Here is an 18475-nt window from a genome sequence, read left to right on the forward strand (position 1 = left end):
GTGACATTCTCCCCAAGTTCTCAAATACAACAAAACAAATGTGCCAGTCGCACTCCCTGACATCTTTCAGCCCAAAGGCCTGGGGTTTATGCCAGTGAGTCTTAATTAGTCCCTGTGGGAGGAGAGGAGGGAGCCCTGGGCACCCCTGGCTTCCTTTGTTCTCCTTCCTGCTTCTGCCTCACCCACCTGGAGAGCAGCAGTGGGTCCGTGGGCCTTACGGAGATCAGGGTCCCAGCCACCTTTTCTTCTGCCCTGGAAGGCTGGATACAGGGCTCAGCTCTCCTGCAACTTTGAGCCTGACCATGTGGAAGCATCACGCCCATCCTCCCCCCAGACTTCTCCTGTTCAATTTGCAACCAAGCTTCCTGCCCCGGAGTGCCCTCCCCTCAAAGGTCCCTGGACAGCAGCAGGGACGTTCCATGGGGGTCTTTTAGCCTCATCCTACTCTTCCAAAGCCAGGGACTTTTGCTTCTGCCATGTGACAGTTTCAGCCCCTGCCCCACTCAACATACAAAGGACCAGGAGAGCGTGTCTCGCTGTTCAGGTGACCTGCCCACCTTTACGCAAATTTGGGCTGGGGCCAGCTCTGACTGCCCAGGGAAGCACTCAAAGGCCTGGGATTCTAGTTCCTCGGATCCAAAGGGGCTAGGTGGGCGCAAGCCTGAGGAAGGACCAGGGGCAGGGGTGGTGGAAGCTGGTATCGGTAGAATAATTCTGGAATCTGTCAAGGGGGCGACCAGGCAGGACTCCTTCCCTCAATCTCCCTTCCCCTCTCCTCTTCACCCTCCAAGACATTGGTCCCTCACCGTGCATCTCTTAGCCCTTCCACTGGGGGGCACCCAGGGGCAGTAGCCCAGGCTGGGAGTGCCCCAGGGAAGGTGGTTACTGGGGCCTCAGGTTACACTTGGTTTTGACAGGGCAGCTCCTCTCCCTGCTCCTTATGTAGGACTTCTGTTGACCTGGAGAGGTTCTGTTCCGTTTTCTGGAGAAAGTGACCACCTTTCTGAAGGTGGCAGAAATGGCTGTGCAGGCAGGACGAGCTCACCCAGCCCCAGTCCAGAATCCTATCGGGGCACAGGCACTGGCTGAGCCCTCTGACTCCTCATTACAGAGTATTCCCCCATTTTGACCTTCTCCACTGGTGTTCCCACTGGGATGAGCTGAGGGCAGTCTCATTTACTATTTAGAGTTATATTTTTATATCGTCCTCTCTTTTATGCCAAATATACGTATGTTGGACTGGGCATTGGATTTATGTAGCAAACTTCAGTCTGCAAATCAAGCAAAGGAACCAGCCATAGCTGGGGTGAACTGCAGTCCTTATGGGGAAGGGGCTCTTCCAACACCACGTAGATCTAGAGGACCCTTGAAACACTCAAAGGAGTCAAGAAAGTCCAGAGACTGATCTCAGAGAAAATTTGCACAGACCAATGAGGGGATTTAACCTTCATTGCCCAGCAAGTGGTAAAGAAGTATAGAGCCCTCAAGTGAAGTAGTCTTCTCTTGCTCCTCTTGAGATTCAGAGTGTCATCTAGCCCCTTAGCACGCTGTTGCAATTCATTCTGGGACTTAACTTGCCTGCGTCCCTTTTGAGGATGGAGCCCAGCCCTGTGGTTTGGAGACTATCTTTCCCTCTGTCCTTGGCCACAGGCCCTTTTCCCTGCTGGATGGCTTCTCCCCAAAGCAACGAAGGACTTGGTTGAACCTTGCTTGAACCGGCTCCTCCCCACCAAAGAAGATTTTTCTAACAGCTTTGGGAAGGACCTATTGTATTGGTTTCTCTGAGGCAGTCCTCAGCGATTGTGTTCTTTGGGGAGGCCCAAATTTGTTGAGAAGCCTCTTTAAGCTGGAGTGTTTTCCCAAAGGTGGTAGGCTCCATGTTTATCACTAAGGATTAACTGCATCATACAAAAATGTAAGTTTGATTTTGGTCACTTAATCCCTCTCTGGGCAGGGTTCCTGGAGCCCTGGAGTGTTCCGGAAGAGTAGAGCCTTCCTCCAAACACAGTGAGGACACTTGGAGATTGAGTCCTTTCTCTCCTGAGAGAATGGAAGAAAAGGTCCATCTGGTTTGGACTGAAGGTGGCAGAAGCCATTAGATTCCTTTCTTATTCACCAGCATTGCTTGGTAAGATGCAGGCTCATCTTCCTGTTTACACACACTGGTCTGTGGGTTGGCTAGACAAGAGTAGGAGGACATTTCAACACAGAAGACATCCCCATCTGCTGCTTCCCTCTGGCTGATACAACTTAGAAAGAGCCAGAATCTGGCCGTCTTGTTCAGTGCTTCTCTGAAAAACCTGCTTCTCAGAGCTGGTGATCTTGCAGCCTCCATTCCTGGAATTCATCTGGCAAAACTGGTCTTTGATGGCTGTCATTCTCGGGGCACAGTGGTGCCCAGCACTCTGGGGAAATGATGTATTTCCACTCCACAGGATTTAATTCAACAACTATCGGTAGGACACTGCTAGATTAGACATTAGATATCAGTTCTGGAATGCACTGCAGAGGTCACGATGTCCAACCTGCTCTCCATGAAAGCGTCCCATCCATATCCCCAGTCTCCACACACACACCTCCAGTGACAGCTAACTCGCTGCTACCCAAGAGAAGGCGCTCCAGGGTTGGGCACGAAGTCGTAACTCCTACTGAGCCAAAGTAGAACCTCTTTCCCCACTGGTCCCAGTTCTGGCCCCTGAGGCCACGTGGCCTTCAGGTACTCTCCCGTCTTACATCCCAGGGATCAACCTTCCAAGCTTATTAGGCAAGGCTGGATTATACTGCAGGAACAAATAAACCCCACAAATCATGCCCTGAAACTATAAAAGTTTGTCTCTTGTTCATGCCAAGTCCAATGAGAGGCTGCTCTTTTTGGCATGTTTTTTCCCAAGTGGTGCCAGTGACTCAGGATCCTTCTCTCAAGAGGTTCCCTCATCTTGGGGTCTTCCCCACACAGGCAAGGGGAAGCAACACAAAGAGAATCTCACAGAGGGTTTTATGGCCATATGTGGAAGTGGATGAGATCCCTGCTACTCACACTCCAGTGGCCAGATTCCAGCCACATGCCACAACCTAACTGCAAAAGAAGCTGGGAAATTTAGTTTTCCTACCGTGTGCAAAGAGAGGAAGCAGGTTTGGTGAGCATGTGGCCAGTTTCAGAGACGGCTCTTCAAGCCACCCCCAGTTGGCAGGTTTTAAGCTATCATTTTCATCTGAACAAAATCCACTTCTTCATCTGAAGTGAGACTAAGTCTGTCTGCCCTGAACTGAGGAGAAAGGAACCTTCTACCTCACAGGGCATCTCGTGATGCACTGACTTTTCTGGCAAATGCCTCGCATCACTCACATCCATTGGGCTTATGTGAATTGCTGTTAAGCCACATCTTCCCCATCCCGCCTACAGCAGTTGGTCTTTTGAATCTGACAGTTAGTCTTCATGGTGGAGCCAGTGGAACCCACATGTAATGGGCAGGAAGTGACAGAATGCAGAGGGCAGGTAAATCGGGGCTGTGGGTCAGCAGGGCCCATGCAATAAGAGGATGGCAATGGCCTCAGAGGTTTGCCTTGCCCAGCTGAGTGATGGAGCAGCACCTGGCCAGGGGACACCCAGAGAGCTCGGGAGTGAGTCTTTAGCTGGCTTGCTTTCCTTCAAGTCTACCTCCTGCAGGGTGGGACTGTGTGGCATGTGCTTCAGCCTGCCCCTGAATACCCAAAGAGCATCCCACACACTATTTACCAGGGCCCCCATCCTAGACACATCCCCAGGGGTGTGCCTATGTTCTGCAAATCCATCCTGGTTGACACTCTAGCCAGTCTCTTACCCTGGGATGCCCCACCGTTCCCTGTCTGTCACTTCTTGACCTACTGTCCCACTGTGCTCACAGTGCCATCCCAGACATGCACACAAGCCCTTCCCCAAAGCACAGCCATGGCCAGGACAGACTTGAACAATACTTTACTAAAAGCCTGAAGATAACCAAGAGGAATCATCAAGTGGAGAGAAAAGCCTTAAAACTGGAGCCCCACAGGTCCTTGGGCTGGGCCCTGCTCAGGGGTCTTCTCCTGGCCCTCCCCTGCACCTTAGACCTTGTCTGAGGGCCACGGGCCTGCTCTCTCTGCAGGATGGCCTTCAGGTGCCCCACCCTGGAGTCTAGGACCCTACTCCCTTCTTTCTCCGGGTACGACCTGCAGCTCAGCTTCTTTCCCACACCACTTAATCATCTCCCTATAAATTTCTGCCCACCATGAAAGTAACCTATTATATGGTTACGCCTCAAACTTCTCAAGGCTGGAAAAGAATTCTGCTCTTGCTATCGCCAAACCAAAGGCTCATGAGTAACTTCCCCAAAATATGAGTCAGAAAAGTACTTCAGCTTTGCCACAATGATGTTTCCTCGCTTTTAGACATCAAGATTTCACAAATGTCAGGGTACATTCTCTATCAGAGACCCCTATTACATGGAGCTTGGTGGGCACATGTCGGAGTGAGACCTGGCTCATGACATACAGTGCTCAGGCGGGGGTGGGGTGGGGGGGGTGGGACCCTGGGCCATGAGAAGGTGCAGATGGAAGGACTGAGCTCATGAGCTCACGGGACACTGGGCGTCTCAGCTCTCAGCAGCCGGGGCACGGGGAGGAACTGCAGGGGGATCTGGACAGACACCTACCCGAGCTACTCCTGGCCCAGGCCTACACAGTCCCCCTGTGTAGTGAGAATGGGAAGTTGGCCCCAGAGCCACTTTATTACACATTTATGCTTTACTGTGCAGTGTCATAGAGTAAATTTCTATAGCATGCGTTCTATTCTTTATAATGAATGCCCCTTAAAGAATCAAACTAGGCATTTTTAAGGAAATGTAGTAAAGCCCAGCAGGCCCCACAAACATTTGGGGCCTTTGCCGGATGCGTTGGCCATTGCCCGGCAGGTAACGGTGCAAGGCATGAGCAGGTAATGGGATATGGTCGGTGACTCAGTTTCTAATTTTGTTGGGAATGTGCAGTGGGAGGCTGTGATGGAGATAAGGGCAAGCTGCCTGGAGTTGTCCAGGAAGACTCTGGACAACGGGAGCCCTGGGTTGTCCTGGGCTGGCTGTGGCCACCCTCCTGTCACGCCCGGCCCTGGGACAGGGTGAGCAGGTGGGTGGCGGGGAGGGGGACAGATGTGACGGATTCTGGGGTGGGGAATGAGAAGGGCAGGGAGGTAAAGGCCAGGGGCTGACTGAGGGAGGCAATGGTGATCAATGTAAAGTTCAAGGGATCTTTTGTCCAAGTAAACAAAAGAGCAGTTTGAAAAAGAGAGCATTTCAATGGTGTAAGTTTTTTATTGATGGTGGTGGTGGTGAAGAAACCTTCAATAAGGCCCACTGTTAATATACATTACACATTTGTACATTTTGCCATTTTTTAATTATCCTAGGGGATTATCCGTGGCCGTGTTCATGACTTGCTTGTGTTCTGCCTGGCAGTTAATTGTTCACTGGTGTCCCCCATAAGTGATTTGGGGAGAAGATTCTTGAACAGATAAACTGGGTGGGCTGAAAAGGCCTAGGTGAAGGAAGGTGGAAATCAATGCCTCTGGCCCTTGGGAATAAAAGCAAAAACTTGAAAGCTCAGAGGAATGCTTTCCTTGGGGCCCATCACCTGTAGTACTCTCTCCCAGGAAGTGTCATGCAGTTTCCCAGGCCAGTGCAGAGTTCGTTGCTCACCCAGGGCCAGTGCTGATTTGCAAGGCTGCTGTGGAAGGAAGCTGGGGGCCTCGGGGAACTGTTTCCTGGGTCCAGGCCTGGCCATCTGCTGTGCATTCCACACACATGTAACCTGGTCATGTGTGCACTGTGGTGACCTCCAGCAATTTCTGGATCATCTCTGCGTGGATGCCGTGGAAGGGCAGCCCGTCCACCTCCATGCCCACGGTGCCCGTGACTCCACTCCGGACTTTGTGCTGTGCCAGGATGCCCAGCATTTTTTCTTCCTGGAAAAAAAAATGGGGCAGAGGTAGAAGTAGCGGAGGGAGGGGAGAAAGAAATAAATACATACATTTACAAGTGGAGAAAGATTGTTCGACTTGATGTGCTCTCTTTTTAAATAGTAAAATTGTGGTTAAAAGTACTGACAGCACTGAAAGACTCCTAATGAAAAATAACAGTGTCCTATATCAGGCCTCATCAGCCCCCAAACCCACTGCCCAGAAGCAACCACTTTTAACTGTTGCGGCTATGTCTTCTGACAGTTACTTTCATTTAGCTAAAGAATATGCTTTTATGACTCTTTTCTTGATTTATCAATGTTAGCCATTATGTATTTACTGCCTGTATGAAAAAGATTTCGCTTTTCTACTAACCCCACCTCTGTCCTCCATCCTCTCAATATAGTTACATCATCATCTCAGTTAAATTAATGGGTGGTGTGGCAGGCAGAGCAGTGGCCCCCCAGAGATGTCCACATGCGAACCCCAGAACCTGTGAATATGCCAAGTTACATGGCAAAGGTGGATTAAGGAAGCAGGTGGATTTAAGGTTGCTAATCATCTGGCCTTAAAATGAGGAGAGTGTTCTGGATTACCTGGGTGGGCCCTGTGTAAAAGCAAAGGCACCTAAAGGTGGAAGAGGAAGGCAGCAGAGTCAGCATCAGAGCGATACAATGTGAGAGAGACCCACCTGCCACTGCTGGCTTTGAACATGGAAGGGGCCACAAGCCAAGGAATGCAGGTGGCCTCCAGAAGGGGGAAAAGGCAAGGAAACGGATTTTCCCCAGAACCTCCAGAAGTACGCAGCCCTGCTGACACCCACTGAGACCTACATCGGAGTTCTGGCCTCCAGAACTGTAAGAATAAATGTGCATCTTTTAAGCCATTAATTATTGTTACAGCAGCAAGAGGAAACTAATACAAATAGTGTTTACTTTCTCATGTCCACATGAATATTGCTTATGGCAGTGTCCAGTAGTATACAATATCGTTCCTTTCTTGGTTAATTTTTGTTTTCCCTGGAGTTTCCAATTGCCTTTAAAACAAACAAACAAACTGGGCTCACTATGCAGCTGATGTGTGTCTTCTCTTCCTATCCCTAACCCCTGCTGACCACAGCGACACTTTCTGAAGCCAAGCTGATGTTCAAAGGATGGAAAAACCAAGGACTCAAGGGTCAGAATCTCAATACTAACCATTTCATTGTCTTTTAAAAATAAAATAGAAACACCAGTTTTCCATAGCTAAAATGCATTTCTCTAACCTACGCAGGCAGAAGTCTTTTAGAGGGACGGGGCTAAAGCTCGGGTCTAGACCCAGGCCCGGCACCCTAGCTGCTGGCCACACTTGGGTTCTCCTGCATTGGGGCTTCTGCTTGCAGAGTGTGGCTGATGTGAGGGAAAACTGCATTTGCTTAAACACTGAAGATTCACTGCTCCCCCACCCCGATGAGCTCCTGCAGGTGCAGCATGGGCTCCTTCTTGCTAACCTACCCTCTGCCCAGTCTGGGATCATCTCCCAGTGGCCTCTGATCATGCCAGGAAGGCCCCCACTGCCGAGACCCCCTCCCCTCCATTCGTCTCCAGCAGTGGATGCACCAAATCCTGCTGCTGTTGCCTTCCAGTATTACCGGGTGTGGATGTGGAGGCACCTAGAGGGAGGGAGGGAGCAGAGTCACAGAGAAAATGGAGCCCCTTCCTGGAGCTGCAGCCCCCAGGCCCCACCACACAGTGGTTTTGGGATTGGGCAGACTTGACTTGGGTCCTTTTTGGCAGGTGTTTTAACCTCTCTGTGCCTCAGTATCCTCGTCTGTAAAATGGGAGGCTAATGATAAATAATAATAATGCCTTCTTCAGAGGGTATCGGTGAGAATTAAACAAGATAATGCCAAGCATGGTGCTTGGTACACAGTAGGTGCTCCTGAAATGAGGATGGTTACTGCTGGCAGGGCCAAGTCTCCTGGCCTTTAGCCCAGTGCTGTCTTCCTCTGACTCACCTGCAAGTTAAAAACAAAAAAAAGTGGTTTGCTTCCCCTCCTTTCCTCTCCCCCCTCCCTCCAAAAATTAGGTCACAGAGAACTGCTTATCTAAATCTAAGCTAATGCCCCTGGTTGAATAACTCTGGCCCCCCTGAGGAAGGGGGGTGGTCTTAGGTAAAGACCCAAGGTGAGAGGACAGTGCCCGGACAGAGGTCAACACATCCTCCCCCAGCTCCTCCTCCTCCCACAGACAGAAGGAGGAGATGAGAGGAGGGGCTGCAGGAGCCCAGAACAGGAAGATGGGCACAGATGAGAGAAGGGCTCTCACCTTCCTCCTCACACATTTGCACATTCATTCATACATTCAAAGGTTTAATGTGCACCCCCTAATGTGCCGGGTCCTGAACCGGGGATACCGTGGTGAATGTGAATGTGAGTGACCAGGCACTCACAGCACAGGGCACCCCAGCACAGAACAGGGGCACCCTCCTTACTTTTGGGGGGAGCGCCAAGGGGGACTTTCTGGAGGAGGTGGCCAAAGAGGAGGAAAGATCCAAGCAAGGGGCCAAAGGAGACCCACTTAGAACTTTTCACAACAATGGAGAAAACATCGGCAGATGTCACTTGGGAACTAGAGCTATGTCTGGTTGGCCTGAGAGCCCAAAGTTCCCTTCTGCCCTGGGGGCCAGGGCGGATGTTCCCCTGCGGGAGGGAGGCCCCACAAACAAACCCTTTGTCCACCAGCCCCTTCCCTGGGGCTACCCAGTGCAGAGTGGCATTTCCCTCCCTTTGTTTGGGCTTTACTCGCCCACTTCTCTTCCCCATGGGGTCACATCCTCTCTTTATGGGGAATGCTCCTGGGACCCCTGGGCCACCTCCTCCCAGCCCACTGCCTGCCCTCACCATGTGCATCCTTCTGGTCCCAGGGAGGACCACGGGGGTCCTCAGGGAGCACAGGATCAGTCAACAGCTTGGGAACCGCTTGGCCCACAGCCTCTAGGAGCCACAGCTCCTGCCTGCAAACCTTCCTGGAATCATTGAATGACCAGACCGTCTTCTAAGAGGCTGAGTGGAGCACGTGATGGTGGGTGGGAGGCTGGGGACAGAGCATCTGGAGGCTGCTGCACCAGCTTTGGCTGAGGCAGAGTAGACAGGGGTTTGGGGCCTAATTCATGGTGGGTGAGGAAGGAGGCCCCAGGCTGACTTCCAGGCTCAGGCTCGGTGGCTGAGTGCCTGGGAGCACATGGGCTGATGTTGACGTTAGGTGATGTTGTGTTCAAAGTGGGGTGGGACAAAGGCACCTCTTGGGAAGCTGGCACTGTTCTGTATCTTGATCTTGGTGCTGTGCATGCAAGAGTTTATACATACGTAAAAATTCATCAGACTCCACACTTAATGGCTTCAGCACTTAACTGAAGGTTAGTTAAAACTCAATTTTCAAAAAGTCAAAAATAAAGTGGGGTGAGACGAGAGCTGGAAGAGAATGGGAGCCCAGGATGAGGCCAGAAGCCATGTCCCTGCTTCTCTGTACTGATCTATCCATCTATCCATCCATCCACCCATCTATCCGTCACCCATTCATTCATTATCCCTCCATCCAACACTTCCTGAGCCCCTTCTCTGGGCCAGGTCCCACGGCAGACAAGTAAGTGGGCTCCTCTGACGACCCGTGCTTTTTGGCCCCTCACTCCCTGCCTGCCACTGGCCATGCAAATAAACGGGCCCTTTTCTGTTTCCCCAGCCCACAGGGCTGTGTGCCCTAGGCTGGGGGAAACTCACAAATGGAGCGACTAAGAAGGGATGGCCAGGCCCAGGCACAAGTACACACACATGTGCACAGGTGGCACACTCACCAGGGATGCTCGGTGCCCACCCTGGATCAGAGAAGGAGCAGGGAGGGGCCGGGACCCTGGCCGCAGACCTCAGGAGGCCCTGCTCCAGCCTGCCTTAAACAGCCCCAGCTTCGGGTTTCTCTTCCCCGGCGCCCGGGTCGAGGTGGGGACGTCCAGGAATCCTTTCCTGGTGTTTCCACCATGAGAGCCATTTCCCCACAGCCTGTTCTTTCCTGCCCAAGGCTGCTCCCTGTCCTCTGCCCACCCCCTCCTAGGGAGGACCCTCTGCCTTGGGCCCTCTCACATGGGGCTGGCACCAAAGGGGCTGGGAAGCAAGGCAGGTGTGGAGACTAAGATGCTCCCTCGGCCCTGGTCCTGACCCAGGCCAGGGGACGATGGGGCTGGTGGGAGGGGGGCTGCTGCCGCTGCTGGAGTGGAGTGGGCAGGTGTCAGCGTGGTCCCACTTCAACAGGAGGAGGCTAGAACTGGTTGTGGGCTTGGCTGGACAAATGACTCTGCCTGCTTCCTGGGCCCACATGAAAGGAAAGACAGATTGTCCCACATGATGCCACACAGTGTCGGGGGGGCCCCAGCTCTGTGAACCCAAGCTAGCTGGTTAAACTCTGCCTCCCGGCTTTCTGTTCTGGCTGCCGAGCTCTCCAGGCCACCTACTGAGACCGCCAAGCCTGGCTCAGGGCTGCCCTGGATGGACGGAGGTAGAGAAAGGATCCTTGAATGATGATGACGACGACGATGATGATGATGGTGGTGGTGGCTAGCATTTACTGAACCTTTAACTACATGCCAGACGGTAGGCTTAACGCTTTGCACAGTGAGTCATTTAATCTTCATGCTAACCCACAAGGCAGGTGCAGTTACCTCCAGCTTTCATGAGGACACCTAGGAACTCTGAGGTCAGGAGATCTGCTCGGGCTCAGGTGGGTGGGTGGGGCTGGGATTTGCACCAGGCTGCAGGGTTATGGCCTGTGCTCTCTCCAACCACCACGTCACTCAGCCAAGACAGGTAGGAGATTTTTAAAAAGGATTCTGTTCTAGGCAACGGAGGAGAAACCTGCAAACTATGTAAGTACAGAGAAGGAAAGGATCCAAGCCCAGAGCAGTGTCCAGGCAGAGCAGTGGCCCCGGTGAAGGGAGGAGGCTGAAGGAATGGGCTTCCTGGATCTCAGCCTCAGGGTCTTTGGTCTCTCCCAGGGCCCCACTCCGCAGCAGCTCCGAGGAGGGAGGCAAGGCTCTGTGGCCCCCAGGCTCCGGCTCTGGGCCCTCCACTACCTGCACTTGCAGGCACCACCTTAGTCCCTCCAGTAAGGTGTGACTGGCCCTCGGCCCCTGACAAGGCCTGGGGAGTGCTCAACAGCCTTTGATCTGAGCCCAAGCAAAGCCCGAGGGTTACTGCCTCTCCCTCACTCTGAGGAGCCCCCGGGGCTGAGGCCAGAGTGGACAGGTCCTAGATAGGGCGGCGCTCCCCTGGGGCTCCTCAGCAGCTGCACCCACTCCTGCTGCAGTCACCAACAGACCCCAAGAATGCCTGTCCCCGAATATGGGGGGGCCTTACTTCCAAGCAGCTTACGGAACAGAGACGAGGGACAGTCCTCTGCCCCTAATGAATCGAGCCTTGCCACCAGCTCAGACCACAGCTGCCCAGCATCCTTGATAACTCAGGGCCTCCCAGGAACGGCAGCAGAGCTCTAGTATTGGATTCTAGCTATTCCCCGCACTCCACTCTGTCCTGCTGCCTGGATGCCCTTCCTGCCCTGCCTTACCTGGCTATTTATGTCCTGCCCACCCTTGAAGACCTGCAGGTGCCACCTCCTCCAGGCAGCCTTCCCTGAACTCTCTGAGTGAGCTAAGTGCCCATCCTCTGTACCCCACAGCAGCTTGCCGGGCAGAACTCCACACCCCCCGAAGTCACCTTCCATGTGTTGTCTCCTGGATGGACCTTGAGTTCCCTACCCAGGTGCCATGGCTGACCCACCCGTCTCCCAGAGCAAGTCTAGGCCTGGCCCAGAGGAGATGCCTGACAAACATGTGTTGGGTACTTTTGCTTTAAAAATGTTCCCTTCCAAAAAAAAAAAGTTTCCTTTTATTTCTTTATATGAATTGGCATATTATTAATATATTTATGAAGGACTGGGTGAAACTGCAAAGGAAAATTTTCTGTCCCCTGGAGGGTGAGGGGACTCTGCAATCTGTTTGGCTGGGTTAATTCTTTGTGCCCATGTGAATCAGGGATCATGTTGTGAGGCAGCCTGTGAGTGTTTTTTCCAATTCAGATCCAGGAAGTGCAAAGAAAGCACAGAGGGCCCTCCGGGCACCCCCTCAGGAAGATCATTTCCGCTGCCTGCGCTCCCCCATGCCTCCCCACACCCAGCATGGCACCCCCGGCATCCCCAGGAACTGGGAAGCTACTGAGCTGTAGCAGAAAGCGCCCAGTTCATGGGGCCAGAGAGACCAGACTCAGATCTCAGTTTTGCCCTGTAGCCAGGTGGTCCTCAGGCAAGTCCGCCTCCTGGCTCAGAACCCCAGCCCCCCCACCTGCAACAGGGGGATAACACCTGTCCAGGGGGTTGCTGAAGAAAAACAGGGAGGGATCAGGAGGGAGAAAGAGCAGAGACCCAGAAAAGGAGAGAATGGGAAAAGGGAGAAGAAAGGGTCCAAGACAATGTTAAAGAAAGACAGAAAAGAGGCAGAGAGGCTCTGGATGAGGGTCGAGACACTTCTCAGAAGCAGAAGGCTCCAGAACTCAGGCCCAGTGGCTGGCTGGGGGGCTTGTAACAACCACCACCCCATCTCAGCTGCTGCTCTTGAGGCTCCGTGTGCAGGGACCCTCATGCCCCTTGGCTTGCCTTCCAGCTCCCCGGACCAACCCTCTCCACTCCACTGCCAACACCCCTATGTCAGCGCTTCTCCAAGCGTGGCCCCAGAACCAGCAGCATCAGCGCCATCGGGGAGTGGGTTAGACACGCAGATCCTCCATCTACCTTGGACCGAATGAATCAGGAGCTTTGGGAAGGGGCCCAGCAATCTGTGGTTAACAAGCCCCTCAGGGGGTTACGATGCCTCTAAGGTTTGAGAACCGCTGTTCTAACCAAGTACTGCTTCGTTCATTTGTTCATTTGTTCATCCAACAAGGATTAATGGAGCCCCCACTTCTGTCTCCTCTGCTGGGTGCCAGGAAGGCAGATTCAAAGGACCTGGTTCCTGCCCCTAGGGGTGTAGCATATAGGACTCTGTGTCTTTTGGGGGGATGAGACCAGGAAAGTGAAACTGTGTTGCATGAGACAGGTGCATGAGAATCCTGTGGACAACTGTGGCAGCCCCGAAGTCGGGCTGGGCGGGGCGGGGGCCAGCGGTGCAGAGGCAGCCTGAGCAGGGCCCTGGGTCCGAGAGCTCAGCCCTGCAGCCGGGGCAGCCAGCGGCAGTGAGCAGACTCTTCCTTACGCTGAACCTGGCTCTGCGCTCGTCCCCTCTGCCTCTGGCCTGCATGTGTCTCTCAGATGGCCCAGGGGGTCATCTGTCCACCTCTGTCCTCCCGCCTCCCGAAGCCATTCAGGTGGGTGAAGCCTCAGGCCCTCCAAGTCTTTTCTCCTCCAGGCTAAACCCCCAGTTTCCCTCACTGCCTCCCACCATATTTCCAGCCCTCCTACCCTCCTGCCTGCCCTGGGGGTGAAGTCAGTTCCCATGGTCCCAGTTTCCCAAGGTCTAAATTGCCGTTAGACTGACTGTCTGGGTCTTGGTAAGCCTGGCCCAGCCCTCTTCCCCTCCAGCAGGACAGATTCACAAGAGGAGACAGCGTGTAGCTGGAATCGGCATCAGCAGGACGAGCCTGCTCCGTGAGAGCCGAGGGGACAGCCAAACCCCAGCCAGAGGGTCTCCCCCACCCAGAGGAGCTCAGCAAAGACTTGACTGCCTATTACCTCCCAGATGCGGGGGCTCATGGACCCTCCTTATGGGCTCTGGGGTCAGAAGTCCCCTCCACACCTATTCCTGCCCCTTCTATGGTCTCCACCTCAAGAGCAGCCTCCCGACCTGCACTGAGCCTGTCCTCATCTCCCAGCTGTGCAGCCCACCACTCCTCCCGCCTGGAAGCCTTCCCTTCTCCTGTCCCATTTTCTCCTCCCAGGTTCCAGCCCACAGGCTCTCTTCCCTGCCTCCCCGCAGGGCCCCCTCTTTTCTGTACCACAACCTGAGCACTTTCGTCCACAGTGTCTCCGAGGGGTGGCTGATTGTCTCAGTGGGGGTAGGTTGTGCAGATCTCCAGGAAAATGAGGCTCAGAGAGGTTAAGCAACTTGCCTGATGTCACACTGGAAGGAAAAGGGCCACTTCTATCAGCTCCTCCTTAATGACTTAGGATCACTTAGGATGTTATGGCACATAAAATGAGAATGCTTATAAATCCAGCCTATCAGCTCCCTGCTGAAATATCTCTGCTTCAGGGTAGACTTTGCCTCTGGCTTCTGATGGCAGCGTGTTACAGGTCCTGCGCTTAGAGCTTGGAACTCCAGCCCTAGTCCTCACTGAGGGAAAAACTTGCTTCCAAGGGTGCAGCCTGCCGTGGTATGTTACCTTAGTGACAGACGGGAGGGCCTGAGTCCAGTTCTGCTCCCCAGGTGCTCTGGGGGGTCCAACTGCCTTCCTCAGGTACCGTCCATGGACCTCACATGAGTTCAGGATGTACAGCGCACAGGCCAAGGCATATCCTCCCCAGTTGGAGACACCTAGAGAAGAAAAAAGATTCCATTGTAGTATCAGAGAGGTCATGTGGTCCATCCCCCTGCCTGTAGGCAGCAGAACTCTAAAGCAGTGATTCTTGAAGAATAGTCCCCAGATCGGCAGGAACTCGTCAGAACACAAATACCCGGGCCTCAGACTGACCTACTGAATCAGAAACTCAGGGAGGGGGGGAAGCAATCTGAGGTTCAATAAGCTCTCCAGGTGATTCTGATACAAACTGAAATTTGAGAACTCCTGTGCCAATCCATCCAGGTTAGGGACTGTTAGCGACTGTCAGAGGCAAAGATACAGGCTATATCTACATACAGGTTCCTCCAGGAACCCACTCCAGAACTCTCCACATTAAGATCTCTCTCATGTCTAACCTTGATCCCTCCTGCGACACGGAAGACCGTGTTGTCTTGCCCGATCCTCAGAGGGGACGCAGGACAGCCCCGGAATGCTGTTTTGCATCACCTCTTCATGTATTTGAGGATCAGCCCTGAGCCAGGCCACAGACTTCCCTTCCTTTCCTATTGGCCAGCTCCAAAGACCCTCTTCCCCTGTTCAGGGACCATCTCACTGACTCTTCTCTGAAATATGCTTGAGTTCTCCCTTCAGTCCAAGAAGGGCTGATTAAGGCCCTGCTAGGCTCCAGGTGCTTGAGATTCAAGAAGAAAGTGGCTTGGGTTTCCCCAGAGGAGCTATGGACCCAGGGGGAGATGGCCTCCACAGAGCCAAGCCCAGGGTGGGACATCCTGAAGTGGGGGGCACTAATTCTGACTGGTGTAGGAAGGGTTCACAGAGAGGGTCATCTAATTTGGGTTTACTGCCAGGCTGGACCATGGGGCACATAGTGGGGCTGGGGAGATGAGACTGAGAGGGGCCCCGAGCCTGGGAAAGACAGCTGACTTGATCCCTCACGCAGGGCATCAGTCCCACTGCCGACTTTGATCTTCACGCCTGCTCGGGATGCAGGCGCCGAACGAGACAGGACAGCACAGCGTACCACTGGGGTGCCACTGCCTTGTGGACCTGCAGTGCTCTCTCTTCTCTGCTCACTTCAGTTCTGGCTGCACTGGGCCCAGCCCAGGCAAGGAGCTGGCCAGCCTGGGGCTGCCTCCATTGGGAGCATCAAGAAGTGGAGGATGGGGTGGGGCAGGGCAGTTGTGCCTCCTAATTTCCTCTCCTGGGAGCAGCCCCCAGTGCTTGCCTACTGCCCTGCCTTGACCACCCAGCCTGGGACAGGAGCTGCAAATCCCCTCTGACACTCCCCGGACCCAGGGCTGGGTGGGGACGACTTTCCAAAGGCTTTCTCTGATCCTCCCAGTGACCCACTTTATGGGCGAGGACACTGCAACCTGCCTTTGAACTCAGGTCTGCCTGATTTCAGAACCCCTGATCTTTCCTGTCTAAATTGAGCTGATGGAACACACAAAACTCTCTGTCTTTGGGACCCAGCAGCTCAGAAGCCCTCCTGGAGGAGTCCTATTTGATCTGTCCTTGGCCCAAATACACAGATAGATTCTCACTGGTAGTCTCGTCCCAAACAACGACTTCCCCCCTACTGCCCACTGGGATGGCCCTCCTCTCTCTCGAATTTGGCCAAGATCTCAGAATTTGACATTCTGGGAGGTGAATAAACATGAGGAAATCTGAGGGCTTCCCAAGACACTGCGGCTCCCTTCCCACTCCGATGGTGGCAGCAGGGGCAATGTCCACGGCAAGCATCTCAGGAGACTGAGGACTTGGTTTCCAGCTGCAGGGCTAACCAGAGCTCCAGGCTATATTTTAAATTCAATTTTGAGATATATTCACATACCATGCAGTCATACAAAGCGTACATTCAACTGTTCACAGTACCATTATATAGTTGTGTTCATCGCCAAAATAAGAATTAAATTAAAGTGCAAAAGAACAATTAAAGTAAAAAAACCATCGGGTGCCTTTTTTTTTTTTTTTGCCCCCATTTTTCTACTTGTCCATCCATACACTGGACAAAGGGGAGTGTGGTCCATATGGCTTCCCCAATCACATTGTTACCCCTCATAAGCTACATTTTTATACAATCATCTTTGAGATTCAAGGGTTCTGGGTTGTAGTTTGATAGTTTCAGGTATTTACTGCTAGCTATTCCAATTCATTAGAACCTAAAAAGGGTTGTCTATATTGTGCATAAGAGTGCCCATCAGAGTGACCTCTTGGCTCCTTTTGGAATCTCTCAGCCACTGAAGGTTATTTCATTCCCTTTCACATCCCCCTTTTGCTCAAGAAGATGTTCTCCATCCCATGATGCCAGGTCTAGATTCCTCCTTGCGAGTCATAATCCACGTTGCCAGGGAGATTCACTCCCCTGGGTGTCAGATCCCAAGTAGGGGGGAGGGCAGTGATCTCACTTGCCAAGTTGGCTTAGCTAGAGAGAGAGGGCCACATCTGAGCAACAAAGAGGCATTCGGAGGAGGCTCTTAGGCACAATTATAGGGAGGCCTAGCCTCTCCTTTGCAGCAACAGTCTTCCCAAGGGTAAAACCTATGGTAGAGGGCTCAGCCCATCAAACCACGAGTCCCCTATGTCTGTGAGCACATCAGCAACCATCGAGGTGGGGAAGCCCAACACCCCTGCATTCTCCACCAGCTCCTCAGGGGGGCTCTGCATATTTTTTCATTGTTTTTTTTTTTTTAATTAACTTTTTAAAAAATTAACCATATCAAAAAATTTTTGTAAAAAGCATACAATAAAAAAAATTTCAAATAAACCATAACAAGGGAGTAAGAAAAAGACAACTAACCTAAAATAACTACTTCACTTCCAACATGTTCCTACTCTACCCAAGAAAATAACCTAATATAGCAACATTTCTGTGAACTTGTTCCTACCCTACCCACAAGAAATTAACAAACCTTAGTCATTCTCCAGGCTATTTTTAATCACTAAGTGGGAGGGAGGCTTTCTCAGGTAGCTGCCAATCTTCCTGGAACTTGTGATGGGGTCAGGGTGCGGGATCACTGGGCCCAGCAAAGGGTGGTCTAGGACAGGGGCGGGCAGGGCCACCCGGGACAGAGCCACATGGAAGGAGAGGTGAGGAGGCTCCTGCTTCCTCTGGGCATTTACCAGATCGTCTCTTCCTGCCCACCATGCAGGAGGCACCGTGGAAAGCACAGATGTCCCCTCTTCAAGAGAAGCCGCCCTGACTACAGGGCTCAAGTGGCCACCTGTCACTTTCTCTCATCTACCTGTTTTATCACCCCCAGAGCTCTCAACACTATTCAGAATGATCTGGGGCATTTATTCCTTAATGTGCTCACAGTCTGTCTCCCAACACCAGGAGGTCAGTTCTGTGGATCAGGGAACACGCTTGCTCCCTCTTATAAGCCCAGTACCTAGAATGGTACCTGGCACACGGTGGACATTCAAAAAATGTTTGTTGAATGAGTGAACGAGAGACTGGAGTCTGAAAAGCAGGTGCCTTCCCGACCCGCTAGCACCTCTCCGGGCTGGTCAGGCTCCAGGCAGGGTCCCACCAGGGGCAGCCAGGCCTGGCTGACATCCGTGCACTCACCAGTGATGACGGCAAAGTCGGCCTCCACGTCACAGGCGATGACAGCCCCATTTCGAATGTGCCTTCTCACAGCCTCCTTGACTTTGCCCATCCCAAGCTCATTGCCTCCGTCGCCAACCCCTGGCAAAAGAGGGCACTGAGTCAGTGGACAGAATCGTTGTGGGGTGACTGTGGAGCAGGGCAGTACCCCACTCCACCCACATGTGCCTCACTGCCTCTGGGAGAGGGAAGGAATCGGCTCTGGATACATTTTCAGACAATCTGGAGATGTAGGGCCCTGCCCTCAATCTGCTAGAGACTTTCCAGTTAAAAATGAGTCAGAGTTTGTAAGTCACTGGAGCCTGGGTGCCCCTTCGAGGGTCATGGATGGAGCACCCTCTATGCTGATGGTGACAGTCGGGGCCTTCCC

The sequence above is a fragment of the Choloepus didactylus genome, chromosome 4 (genome assembly GCF_015220235.1).
Source record: "Choloepus didactylus isolate mChoDid1 chromosome 4, mChoDid1.pri, whole genome shotgun sequence".
Lineage (NCBI taxonomy): Eukaryota > Metazoa > Chordata > Mammalia > Pilosa > Megalonychidae > Choloepus > Choloepus didactylus.